Genomic DNA, 14817 nt, shown 5'->3' on the forward strand with positions numbered 1-14817 from the left:
TTTCTATGCTTTTGCCAATGCCTGTCTTAATTGTGGTCGCTTTATAGTATGTCATGATATCAAGTACTATAAGTCCAACAACATTATTCTTTTTAAATTTACCTTGGCAAATCTAAGTGTTTTCTAAATTTTTGAATCATCTTATCAATTTCCACACACACAAAAAAAAACCCTTGATGTAATTTTGATTGGTATGAATAGAATTTGTAGTAGATCAGTTTGGAAGAATTGTTATCCTAACAGTAAGTCTTCTGCCCAATGAACTTGATATACATTGCCATTTATCTATTCTTTAATTTCTTTTAAAAATATTTATAATTTTCAGAAAAATGACCTTGGATTTGTTTTTTGTGGAATTTTTTCTTAGGTATTTTATATTTTTGATATTACCAAAATAAAATTTTTGAAAATATCATTTACCAATTGTTTCATGTGTGTATATTAAAAGGTAATTGATCATTTTTTATTAACCTTGTATATTTGGGTCTTGTTAAATTCAATATTGAGTTCAATATTAAATTCAACCATTATGCCTTGTTTTCCATTTCAGAAAAACAATTCATATTCAATTTATATAAATTTAACAAATTCAGAAAAATCATTGATGTGTGCATTGGAAAGTACATACAAGAATTATTTATAGTGAACTGTTTTTAATGAGAAAAATATTTAAATGGCTCAAATATAATCAACCAGATAATAGATACATATAATGCATATTTATCAATTAAATTGAACTGAATTTAACCATATGAATCAAGTAGACGAATTCACAAAAGGAAGGATGAATGGGGAAAAAGGCAAGTCACAGAAGACTACCTTAGCATGATATCATTTACATAAAGATCAAAAGTATGTGAAACTGAACAAGCAAAATTTTAGGGGCTAGGTATAAAATGGCAAAACCTTTTTTTTTTTTTTTTTTAATCAAAGGAATGATAAACATAGAATTAAGGGCAGTGGTACACCTGAGAGGTACAAAGCAATATTTGATGAGGAAAATATACAAGGATTTTTTTTTAAGATTTTTTTTAAAGTAATCTCTACATCTGACAAGGGGCTCCAATGCACAACTCCAAGATCAAGAGTTGCATGCTCTACTGACTGAGCCAACCAGGTGCCCCTACATAGAAATTTTAATTATCAATAGTGTTTTATCTAGTAAGTTTGAGAGTGGGTACATGTGTAGTTTTTTTTTTTTTTTAATGTTACTATTTGTGATTAACAGTTTATCTAAAAAAAAAAAAAATAGTTGTTAACCATTTGGTGAGTAGTCAAAGGTAACTTCCATATCTGATACCCAAAGGGTGTCTTTGATAGTATTTATACATCATGAAAACCAATTAATTCATGATCAGGATGCCTGCGTGGCTCAGGGGTTGAGCGTTTGCCTTCAGCTTAGGGCGTGATCCCAGTTCAGGATCTAGTGCTCCCAACCCTTCCCCCCACCTCCCTCTTACATAGGGTTCACAGTGGACAGCCTGCTTCCCTCTCTTTCTGTGTCTCTCATGAATAAATAAAATCTTTTAAAAAATGTTCATGTTCAAATAACTTCTGAGAATATAGTACTATTAACTTAGTTATAATTGGGTGATAAAACAAATAATGACTGAAAGTATAAAAGAGGTACCTTTTTTCAAAGTGAATGGATGAGTTCTGGGCTTCATATTATGATTTACATGCTTGTGAATAAATCTTTGAAGTTGAACAATAGCAAAATACAAAGTCACATTAATCTGTACATGTTATGAAAATCGAATGTAGCAACTTTAATCCTCTAACATAGAGTCATTATAAAATGTATTTTAAATGCAAAGTTTCTCACATCTTACAGGTGTGGATCTCCTGTGTACTACTTTTGGCAGCTATGATACTGAAGTTTAATGGTGCAAACAAATTATTTGATTTTGAGTTTGAAAAAAAATCAGTTATTTTAGAGTCTATATTTTCAATGGAATAAAATTAACAACTGCCTTAAAATGGAAGAGATAGAAAACAAAGATTGAGTTAACTTAGTTGATTACTGGCAAGGTACTGAGTCTTTTGGGTACTATACCTGGTCAGATTGCCATCCCCACAGGCCCAGGCCTACTAGCAGTCCAACATGTCCTAGATATCCAATCCCTAGTTCTCTCCATTCCTGTGTGGTTCCTATACTTGTCTAGAAGATTCTCCACATTCACAAAACTTGACCTGTGTGTCTCTTATGAGGCCTCATGTCTAAGCCAATAGACGCTTTAACATGAGGAATGAAGACCTCCAAATGAAAAGCATAAATTTTCAAGAATATGTTCCTCAAGATGATTTGGTGAAATAGTGATTGCCAACTTCCAATAAGAAAGATAGAGTGTCCAGGTATATTGATTTGAGTACCAGATTATTTAAAATTGTTGTTATGTAACTGTTTTCTCCTCTAAGAGATTAATTTACAACTACTGAATTTGGATGAAAAGTTATATTTACTCAAAGCAAACAAAAATATAAATTCCATATGATATCAGAGGGAACGGAAATATATAATCAGCTAGTCCCACATCCATTCTCATCCCACATAGGAGAAAGCTGATTCTATGTGTTTAGTGATGTACCAAAGGTTCAAAACAAATTGAGAACCTAGCTATGGGCATTATGCCTCTTACATAAACCCTTTTAATTTACAATATAAAAAGAAAGAAATTATGGAAGAAAAAGATAGCTAGAAATACAGAAATACCTCTTACCACCTTTTGCCTTATGCTTTTCTTCCCTTTAAACATAGTTTCTAAAATTGTTACACCTTGCCATTTCTATTCACATAAAAATCAGTTATCCCATCCAATATAGTCTTTTATAATAACTTTGTGAAAAAAAAATCCATACCCATACAATTATTTCTAATGTCCTAGGGAATTTTATTTTTAAAACTTATTTTAAATGATAAAAAAGGAAAAGCACTTATATTTCTGCCGTATATAGTAGATTAGAAAATAGGTTTGTACTTTGGAGAATTAAAAATATAAGTACACATACAGAGACAATAATTCAAAATTGGCTATTGTTTCAGTAAAGATTTGACAGCTCATTTTCTTAGTATTTTCGTTTGTAATGAACCTTACCGAAGGGACAATGGTGGGGGGAAAGCATCTCAGAAATGGTATTTGCCTTTCCACAATTATCTCTTTGAAAAGTAACATTGTGCCTTAAGCGAAGGATTTGACAAATTAAAATTTTTGACTCTACTTTCATAGAACAATGTAGAGCTTTGACAGGTTCTCAAATTGCAATTACTATAACAATTATTTGATTTAACAATAATCATGGTTTTTTTTATATAAAAAGGACAAAAATTTGCCTCAACAGTGTTTGGGATAAAGAAAAATGCATGAAATGTTTTAAGCATTTATTGCTTAAATCCTCCAATAGTCTCATCAATAAGGAGTTTATCACTTTGTCAGTATAGACTATTTAAAGTTTTCACTGTGTCCTGGGAATTCTATTTAAAAAGCTGCATAGTGGGGATACCTGGGTGACTCAGCGGTTTAGCGCCTGCCTTTGGCCCAGGGCGCGATCCTGGAGACCCGGGATGGAGTCCCACATCGGGCTCCCGGCATGAAGCCTGCTTCTCCCTCCTCCTGTGTCTCTGCACCCCCCCCCCCGTCTCTCTCTCTCTATGTGTATCATAAATAAATAAATAAATCTTAAAAAATAAAATAAAAAAGCTGCATATTGAAATCCATATTATATCTATTTGTTTTAGTACCATAGTAACATATAATATTATTTGTCATATTATCTGATATATTTTCTTATATAAATAATTTATGTGATTCCTTGTCATCTGCAGCTTTCCCAAATTTATTGAAGGAATTCTTCATTTCAATTTTATCCTCTTCCATACTCTTCTGAATCTGAACTTACAATACTTGACATTATTGTTCTACATATTTACTATACTTACTTATTTAATTCCTGCTTTCCCACCTAAAAAGCTTATTGCTTTACTGTCATTTTGTGTCCTGGGTTAATATTTTCATTCTGATATCAGGTAGGGTTTTAAATATCCATTGAGTTACAAATTAACAGAAGTTAACTCTCAACTCTATTTTCTGATTTCTATAGGTCAAATATGATATTACTGTACTATTTTTTTTCCTGTAAAATATATGTCTTAGACTGGGTTAGTTGCCACTGTCTATCAAAATCTGAGCTAGGGACGCCTGGGTGGTTCAGTGGTTGAGCATCTGGTTTGGCTCAGGGTGTGATCCCAGGATCTGGGATTGAGTCCCACATTGGGCTCCCTGCAGAGAGCCTGCTTCCCCCTCTGCCTGTATCTCTGCCTCTCTCTGTGTGTCTCTCATGAATAAATAAAATCTTTTAAAAAAATCTGAGTGAAGGGTTTATTTGGTAGGTGTCCTAGAAACAGAATTTGGAGATGGGGAGTAGTAAAACAGGAATGAGGAAAGGCCAATACTGTGGTGTAATCTCCAGTTGGTTAAACAGAGACTACTGAGGCTCAATCTTACTGGACCTTTTTAGGATCTGTCTAGAACATGCCTTAGAATGCTTTACAGAGGAATGGAAGAGGAGAGGATTTGCATTCAAGGATTGCTATAAAGAATGTCTCAGACTTCTAAGACAAACATGACTGAATGCTGGACAGGTTAGGACAGAAGTCCAGGGAATGAGGGGAAAGATGTTTGGAGTACTGAGTCAAGGTACTGTCAGTTACAACTGTGAGGAGCTGCTTGCTGAACAAGAGATGATGTCAAGTGTGAGCTGAGATGATGTGACATGGGACACAAGGGATATCTGAGTCCAGAGGTATAAATAATTCATATTGCTATGTAATAAATATAACTAAATGTATAATCAAAACAATGCCACACTAAAACAGACATAAAAAGTCTATGAAGGAGGGAGAGGAGAAGACAGATGGCTCAATTTCCTAAAAGAGCAGCTGGAAATATTTGTCTGTTCGTATGGTTTCTAGGTTGCTCATTTCCTGGTCTTTAAACTTTGTGTACTTTAATTCGCCTATGCTCTTAAATCTCCATTGCTTTTTGGCCGGTAGGGATTAAAGGCCCGATTTTCTGATGCAGAATTCCTTCCCGGCAGATGCTGGAGCAGGTGCATGAGAGAAAGATAAAGAAATCTTAAAATATCAGAAATATTAGTAGGGCAGAAAAAAAGAACATTATAGACAAAAGTAGGGGTACGTAGAATAGATTTTCTTTTTCTCAGGTTTTATAAATTACATTTCACATCGAAGCAAAAATTATGACACTGATGTGGTTCTAGGTGCTCTTTGGGCTCCAAGGAGAGGACATGGGGGTGAAATAGGTGGCAGGGGATGTGGTGTTTCGGAGGATCCAGTGAGATTTGAGAAACATTTTGATCTTGAAAGTGTAAATGCACATTTTAACAGGAGGAAATTGACACTTTCCTAATAAACTTAAATTGAGAGTAGATAAGCTTGAGAAGCAGGAGACACTTGTAAATGATGAGGATAAAGGAGATTCAGAAGTTGATACCCAAAACAGTGAAGGAAATACTGAAGATGAAAGGGATCCACTTGGACCTAACTGCTATTTTGACAAAACCAAATCCTTTTTTGATACTATTTCTTATGATGATAAGAGTAAACAGAGACCAATTGGTGCTGAAGAAAGAAGATTAAATGCCAAAACATTTAGAATCACGCTTCGTCCAAACCATGCTTGTGTGGGGCATAGAGGCAGAGGAGGTCTGGATTTCTGGGGTGTTACCTTCACCACCCCTCCAGGATTTCTAGTTGGGTTCAGAGGAGTTCCTGGGGGAGGGGAGAGAATTTGCAGATTTTGATACAGGAAAGACAACAACGTTGCTGCATAGTCTACTAACAAGTCCTTGAAAATAGGTGAATTTCTAGCTCTTCATGGTCCTGAGAATTGGTTTCAGTCTTGAGAAGAATAAAGAAGTGGATCCCCTGTATATGTGTCACCAGCACTGGGTTTTTGTTTATTGCTTTTTCTGCTTAATTACAAAGATATAATGCAGTTATTTTTTGGGGAGGGAGTAGTTAGGCTCATATTAAAAAATGGGCATATATATTCCAAATATATTTGGAATAGCAGGTTAAGTAATTTCTTACGTATAGTTAAACTACAGCAGTATTTCAGTGGGACTTAGAAATATCTTTTCTTCACTGAAACAATTTTTCTTATCACTAAATTGTATTTGACAATTATTGTAAGTTGCCTGCAGATAGGATCATGATACTGTGTTTTGAGCCATAGAAGGTTGTGTGTGTATCTCTCTCTCTCTCTTGCTTTCTTTCTTTTTGGAAATCCTGAAATCTTCCTGTTGAAATAACTTATTTTGTCAATTAATTACAATGCTGGATAATAGAGAATTTTGTCAGTCAACTATGTACACACAGTAAAGTACTGTTTCTTGGGCAAAGGCAATTTTTATATAGTTGGAAAATTCCATTATATTCATTGACAAAGAAACATTAAGAACTTTGGATAACTGTATAAAAAGTGACTAATTCTTTAAAGAATAAACATTTTAAAGTCAGCAAACATACTGTGTCCTTGCAGAACTTGATGTCTGAAGAGCAGAGCTATGGGTGGTGGGTCTTTATTCATGGTTTACCAGACTTAAGATTTTTAAAATTTTTATTTTCTTTTTTAATGTTTGCAATGCAAATGAAGATTTGATATGTACTTCCATTACCTGAAAAGGATAAATTACTCATACTTATTGTAAGAACTTCATTTTATAGCAAGTGGGATAGCACAGGATTGGTCCAAGTAATAAATATTTTCAGTATATGAAATAAGTAATCATAGATAAGAATGTACTTGGCTGTATTTTCACATAAGTGCTCTCCCCTTTTTTAAAGACAATAAAACTGGGCATAAATTAAACTGTTAAAAAAATCCACAGATAAATCAAAGTAGAATTCTAATAATAAATTTTCAAATAACTCACAAGAATGTAGGCAAAACAAAAAAGAGGAACAAACAAAAAAACAAATTGAAAAAAAAATAAATTCTAGACTTTAGCTATGTATTATTTTTGTATTGTTGCTATTCCAAATTACCACAAGTAAGTGGCTTAAAACAAGACAATTTTTTTTTTTTTTTATCCTATAAGTCTGCTGGTTAGAGATCCAAAGTCATTCTCACTGGGTTAAAGTCAAGGTGTCAGCTTGGCTGGCTCCTTCCAGAAGCTCCAAAAGAGAATCTATTCCCTTGTCTTTCCAGCTTTTAAATACTTCCTGCATTTCTTGGCTTCTGGCCCCATCCTTGCCATGGCATCATCACATCTCCTTCTTACCCTGACCATCCTAACTCCATGTGTTAAAGATCCTTTTGACTTTACCGAGTAATGCAGGGTAAGTTTGTCACCTCAATATCCTTAACTTAATCATACTGCATAATTCTCCTTGCTACTTAAGTTAGTATATCCATAGGTTCTAGTCATTGGAGTGTGGATATCTTTGGATGGGCATTTTTTTTCTACTATAAACCTTAACATATCAATAATCACATTAATAGAAATCTTCAGAATAATTCAGTTAATAGAGAATGCCAGAGTCAATTAAAAAATAAATAAATAAAAGCAAGCATGGCCTAACTGAATGTAACTCATTTCAAGTAGAACAACATAGGTAGTTTGGAAATGAAAGTTGAAAAAATAGGTTTTAAACAAAAATTAAAGGAAACAGGAGTGGTTACATATGATAGAGTAGATTTCGGAGTAAAGGCAATCACCAGAGACATTTTGCAATAGCAGAGGATGTAAAGCCAAAACTGATGGAACTGAAGGAGAAACAGGAAAACTCACAGCTAAATTTGGAAAACTTGACATCCCTCTATAATAATTGATAGAATAACTAGCCAAAATCAGCTATGATATAGGGGAATATAAGAGTACCAACAATTTCTGTGATATAATCAAGAACACTCTGCCTAACAACAACAGAATATAAATTATCTTCAACTGCCCCTAGGTAATGTAGCAAAATAAACCTAATATTGTGCCATAAAACAAACCTGAAAAAAAAAATAAAGGATTTGTATCAGACAGCGTGTTCAACCACAGTGATATCAAACTGGAAAGCAATAGTGGGAAAAGAAGGAAAAATATCCAAATACTTGGAAACAAAACCACACGCTACTAAATAATCTGCATGGTAAAGAAGAAATCTTAAAGGGAAATTAAAAAATGCACACTAATACTAAAGAAAATAAACATACATCATATCATAATACAGCTAAGTGAGTGCCAAGAGAGAAGTTTATAGCATTAAAGCATGCATTAAAAATAAGGCAAAATCTCAGGCCAATAGTCTAAACTCTTACTTCAGGAACTAGAAAAAGAGAAAAATAAACTCAAACCAAACAGAATAAAGAAAATAATAAAGAACAGAAATTACTAAAATTGAAAACATAACAAAACAAAACAAAAAAACAATTCAGAAAGCTATTAACTACATTCTCATGTATATTAAACAAATAAGTTGAGAAACTCTTAGACTGTTTAGAGAATAAGTTCATAATTTGAATACCTTCTCCAAAACAAACAAACAAACAAATCCATCCAGGCATAGCTAATTTCACTGGAGTTTTCTATAATAAAGTCCTACATACTCTTTCCCAATCTCTTCCAGAAAACTGAAGTGGATAGAACATTTAATTAATTTTTTAAAGATTTTATTTATTTATTCCTGAGAGATACAGAGAGAGAGAGAGAGAGGCAGAGGGAGAAGCAGGCTCCATGCAGGGAGCCCCGACATGGGATTCCATCCTCCGTCTCCAGGATCAGGCCCTTGGCTGAAGGTAGCGCTAAACCGCTGAGCCACCTGGGCTGCCCCATTTAATTAATTTTATGAGGCTAGTATTACCCTAATAATGAAATGAGATAAGGGTAATACAAACTCAAATAAAAAAAAAAAAAAGGAAACTATAGGCTAATATCTCTCATATACATAGACACAAAACTTTAAAAATCTTAGCAAGTGAAATTCAACAACATACAAAAGGAATTATACAAATGATAAAGTGAAGTTCATTTCTAGTATGTTAGAGGGTGTTGAGATTTGTTCAATATTTGAAAATCAGTCATTGTAATTCATCAAATTAACAGGCAAAAAGGAAAAATTGTATGATTCTATCAATGTGGAAAAAGCATTTGAAACATTTAATATCCATTGATAATTAGAACTCTCAGAAAAATTGAGATAAAGAGGAAATTTCTCAAATTGATAAAGATTATGCATAAAAGAATCCACAACTAACATTATCCTCAACCATGAATGCTTTCTCCCTAAGATCCGAAATAGGGGAAGGATATCTGTCTGTCTTATCACTACTATTTTGCACAGCAATAAATGTTCTATTCAGATTAATAAGGCAAGGAAAAAAAGGAAAGACATACGTATCATTAAAGAAGAAATAAGACAGTCATTTGCAGATGGCATAATTATCTAGGTAGGCTTACCCTAAGAATCTGTAGAAACCCTGTAGAAGTAATAAGTGGGTTCTGGAGGTTTGACACAAGATCAACATACAAAAGTCAGTTGTATTTCAAGATACTAGCAATATGCATCTAGACCTTAAAATTAAAACTGCAATATCATATACAATTGCTGCACAAGATGGAACACTTAGTGGAAATCCAACAAAATATATTAGGACTTTTATGCTAAAAACTACAGAACAGGGCACCCCGGGTGGCTCAGCAGTTTAGCGCCGCCTTCAGCCCAGGGCCTGATCCTGAAGACCTGGGATCAGCTCCCATGTCAGGCTCCCTGCACGGAGCCTGCTTCTCCCTTTCCCTGTATCTCTGCCTTTCTCTCTGTCTGTGTGTCTCATGAGTAAATAAATACAATCTTTAAAAAAATAAAAAAATAAAAATAAAAACTACAAAACACTAACAAAAGAAATAAAAGACATAAGCAAATGGGTACATATGCCAAGCGTTAGAGATTTTGTCCATCAGTTCCCTATGGAAAATATCCCATAAGTTATTTAACTTCCATAATTAATTATTTTAGTTTATAATTCTGTTTATTTCTTATTGTTCACCAATTTCATTATATAAAATACATTTTAATTTTTAAAAATTAAGAATACAAAATATACATTCTCTCTTTTCTTTTTAGGTCATCAGTAAATGTACATTCTTGTTTCAAATAGTAGAAATGATAGAAAAGTATATGTAGCCAACTTGATTTTTCCCATTTCATTCTTTCTCACAATCCAGTATCCCTCCTGAAATGTAACAAGTCTTAAAATACAGTGTTTATCTTTCTGTTTTTTTTGTTTGTTTGTTTTGTTTGTTTGTTTGTTTTATATTACATAAACCCTCAGGTTGTCGGTTTTGAAAACAAATGCTATCTTTCATTGCCAAGATGACATTCAGAATTGTTAACAATATACTATAGTATAGCATGGAGATCCAATAAAAGGGCAGATCATAAACAACACTTATGGGCTAAATGTAGGTTCCATTATATTATCATTTTGAACATTTTCAAATACTGTGGATATCAGATCTTCTTTGTGTATTGCATATTCCTCCATTTTTATGTTAGCCCTAAAAATTCCCTCTAACCTCTTGTGATTAAAACGCAATTTCCAGGGCGCCTCTGTGGCTCAGTAGGTAGAGCAGTTGCTCTCTGTTTAGGCTCAGGTGGTGGTTGAGCTCTGCAGGGAATCTGCTTGAGAATTTCTCTCCCTCTGCCTCTCTCCCTGCTCTCTCCCTCTCAAATAAATAAATAATTAAAATAAATTTAAAATAATAAAACATAACTCCCCCCAAATTTATATTCGTCACAACTGGATTGACTAATTTGTATGTTTGTGGTGCCATGTGCACCATTGTCGTGCCATGTTTGGTTCAGCTAATCAACTTTTCATCACAGGCACCATCCACAACAAAGGGAGAGCTCTGATTTTATTTTATTTTTTTTCTTTCCCTATTGATATGGCTTTCTCAGCAGGTCCCATTTAATTCCAATACTATTTTCCCATTGCTTCTGAGATGCTTCAGTTCTTCAATAAATTAGATTCTCCTAAAATCTTCTGGAAAAAAAAGAACAAAGGAAAGGCTACTTAGGACCAGACTAGACTTCATAGTCCTAACCTCTCTTAAATGTCCTCTCAAGTTGACCAGAAGCCTAGCGTGACTTTCAGTAAAAGGGTTTATCCTGTGATTAAGTTGGCAGTGATCAAAATATCGGATCTATTTTGCAGAGGCAATCCTCAGACCCATTAAAATAGCCTTCAGGGCCTGGATTAAACTAGTCCTATAACGCGTTCTATTTAAATAAATAGCTTGCTTAATCAAATAATAGCTCCCCTAAAGAGCTCACTCATTGAATGAACCTTTTCCTCTTAGGATTCTTTTCAATACACCCAGATGTAATTTCTTTGCAAACTGCCTCTGGCAATATTTTTTTTTGTCTTAATGTACAGATTTGATTTTTTTTTTTTTTTATATATTCAGTCTTCATAGTCTTCAGTGATTCCTAACTGAAGGGGTTTTCATTGAGAAATATTTTACACTATGGGAATCAATTGTCCTCTCTCCCTGACCTAATCTATCTGAGCCATCATTGAACTAAAATAGAATCATGGCATACCCGGGTCCAGTCCACAGCCAACAGTTGATCACATATCTCCCTTTCCTTAAATTATTTTTGATTGACTATTAACTATTTCAGGCTAGGGGATACTCTACTAAGCATCCTAGCAGAGCAAACCTACCAAATAGTGCTATTAGCCACTACACTGCTACTTGCCTAAAAAGCCGGTTAAGTCAAACCTCCCTAGAGGTTTGATCCCAAGACCCCAGGATCATGACCTGAGCTGAAGGAAGATGCTTTATGGATTAAGCCACTCAGGAGCCCCTGTCATTCTCTTTTCAAGAACTTATTCATGAATTTAGCTTACATTTGCCACAATATTTGATAAATTATTAATGAGTGTTCTATTTGTTTACCATTATTGCTACTATCATTGGAAATAATAATTTAAGTGCATTTCTTATATTTTTTTGATAATATGTTCTAGGAATTATACTAGGAACATTGCGTATACTATTATATTTAATTCCTTAAGTCTCATTAAAATAGAAGCTATAACCTAAAGAGGTTAAATATTTTATCTAAAATTACATACTTTATGAGTAGCAAAGCAGAATTCCCCACCCAGTCCTGTCATCCTCCACTAATCCTTTTAATGACTCTATGACATTATATTTTAGTACCTACAGTAAAGGGTATTGTCATTTAACCCATTTGCCTCCTTCAACTACCAATTCTCTTTATCCTTTTTTTTTTCATATTAGATATACGAAGCAATGTATTTAACATATGAATCTTATCATGTCGTTTCTTTTTTTATCTCCTAAAGTCCATCCATAGTTCCTAAATTTTCCAGGATAAAGTTCAGTCTCCAAATTGATGCTGTGTCTCTTTGTGAAATGTTCTCGATTTACCATCTGCATGTGCCAAATTAAACTATTTGCAGTTTCTTCCCAAAAAATCATGATTCCTCAAGCTGGCTGACATTTGTATTTGTTCCCTCCGTCTGGGTTTCTTTTCTATCTCTTATTCCCTACTCATCTTTCAAGACTAAGCCTGTCTATCATCCACTCACAGAAGTTTTCTTAGATTCATCCAAGCTGAGTGAGATGTCCCATAATTGGTTGCTCTCAGAACACTTTGTGCCAATTTCATTCTATATTATATTTTGTATATTATAGATTATGGCATAAACTCTGTTGTATTCTAAGACTTGGTGTATTTGTGTTTTATATAACAGGATATGATCTGCTTCAAGGCAGAATTGTGTCTTATCCTTTTAGGACAATGTCTAAGAATTAGTGTTTACAAAACAATCAGTTGATTAGAATTGGATTAAATAAAATGTCTACTGGAAAAATACACCACCAAATCAGAATTGTCAATCACATACTGATGCCACACAAAAGAGTGCTGAGGGACTTGCTCTCTGTGATTTCTCTGTAAGACTGGAGCCACGCTGATGCTATGATGTGTGGAGGAAGGTTCTGCCTCCATTGATGGCTAGGAGTTTGATGTTCCTAACTCAGGATTGTCAAGGGGAAATGAAAAAAAAAAAAGTGATATTAAGCTGCAAAATTTTCAGACACAATGAGCCATGACACTGACACATCAAGAAGACCAGAGGCATAAAAAAAAACCCTTATAATATCTGATTTTGTCATATAGAACTCAGAAACTACTGAGTAAATTGAACAGTATCAGAAAAGATACAGACTTAAATACTTTGTGATGTATTCTCTAAATCTATTGTTTTTCAGTCTGAAACCATTCACTCTGTATACATCAGGAATGTAACCCTAAAACCAGTTACAATTGTCACATGTTTTGCATATAGTTAAATTAGCTTTCTTATCAAGCAAAATCATCTGGAGGTTGTAATCACTGAAGTTCCCACTTCAATTTCTATCCTTTCAGCTGAAGTAGAATGCACCTGTCAGTTGATATGGGTGTTGGACGTAATTGCGTACAAGTCTACTATAGCAGAAGAATGTCAGATTTTCCCCTAATAATTCTCGTTATTCTGTTCTGGAGCCTGTCCAAGTCTCTTAGGATAATTTTGAGGGGAGTCCAAAAGTGGACATCACATTTCTTTTTAATAGGAAGATGATTTCTCTGACTGAGGTTTACTCTCCCTTCTGTCACTAGGACTTTAATCTGTTTGCAAGGGATGGTGAAGGAGATATTTATAACCTCCCACTTTCTGAGTTTCTACATTCAGCGTTTCCATTATAGAGCAGATAGCAAGCATACTGTACTCTATGCAACTGCCGTGAAGCCCTGTTTAACTCACCATATTAGTTTGCATTAATTAATGCAGGAGTAAGAAGGATTGGAAAGTTGGCAGCCAGCATTTCTGAAGCTTGAAATTCCTTAGTCAGTAAATGCATATCTCAAGTTGGTATATTAGGTTATCAAAGAAGGTTTAAAAACCTAGGGACTGAGAGTTAGCAGAATCCATACCTTGCAAGATTTATACTTGCATGCTAATGTATTCATAGAGGGATTTTGTTCACAAGTTGCTATAGATAATGTTCTCTAGACAGGCTATTATTATTATTATTTTCTTGAAACCATGGTAGATGATTTGTTTAGTTTTGACGTAAGTTGGATTATTTGGATTCCACGATCCTACATTTCATATGCAGTACTGCATCTTCTTAAAACAAACTCAGTAAAGACAGATTTAATACGGATTTGCACCTAGCAGTCTGTCAGCATTCTTGAATATTTTATTATCGGAACTAACAATAATAATGTTCCAAGTCCCAAGTTTATGCCAGCAGCCGAGCTGAAATCACATTTAAGAATGATCCATTCCTTTTTAGGTCAACATTTAAATGAGAAGAAAGAGAAAAAAAAAAAAAAAAAAAAACCAAAGCATGGTTCTTCAGACCATGAAATTTGCCAGCCAGTGATTATACAACCTTTCATCTCTTATGGCTTGACAGGCACATGCCTGTTCTAATAGGTTTTAGGAAAATGTTTATGAGACATTGAGGTTTTGAACATGAATAGTTTTAAAAAATTCACAACCAGTGCCTCTAGAAAGAGTAACTTCCTACTGAAATTAAATATTGCAGTCTACAGCAGTGGTTAGGAATAGAATGCACTACGGTGAATTCAGGAGAACAAATATAATTATTTTATTTTAATTTCATTGTACTGCATGCATACATAGTTTGATCATTGTAACCAAATTCAAACCAAAGACAGAGACTCTTGTCTTACAAACTCTTGAGAGACTCATTCTTCAGTTA

General features: G+C 34.0%; 1 pseudogene; it reads left to right on the forward strand.

Annotated features, from left to right (window-relative positions):
- The first annotated feature begins 4672 nt into the window (after nucleotides 1-4672).
- On the forward strand, nucleotides 4673-5869 carry LOC119871308 (annotated as a pseudogene).
- Nucleotides 5870-14817: the final 8948 nt, after the last annotated feature.

This window comes from Canis lupus, chromosome 3 (genome assembly GCF_011100685.1).
Source record: "Canis lupus familiaris isolate Mischka breed German Shepherd chromosome 3, alternate assembly UU_Cfam_GSD_1.0, whole genome shotgun sequence".
Taxonomy (NCBI): Eukaryota; Metazoa; Chordata; class Mammalia; order Carnivora; family Canidae; genus Canis; species Canis lupus.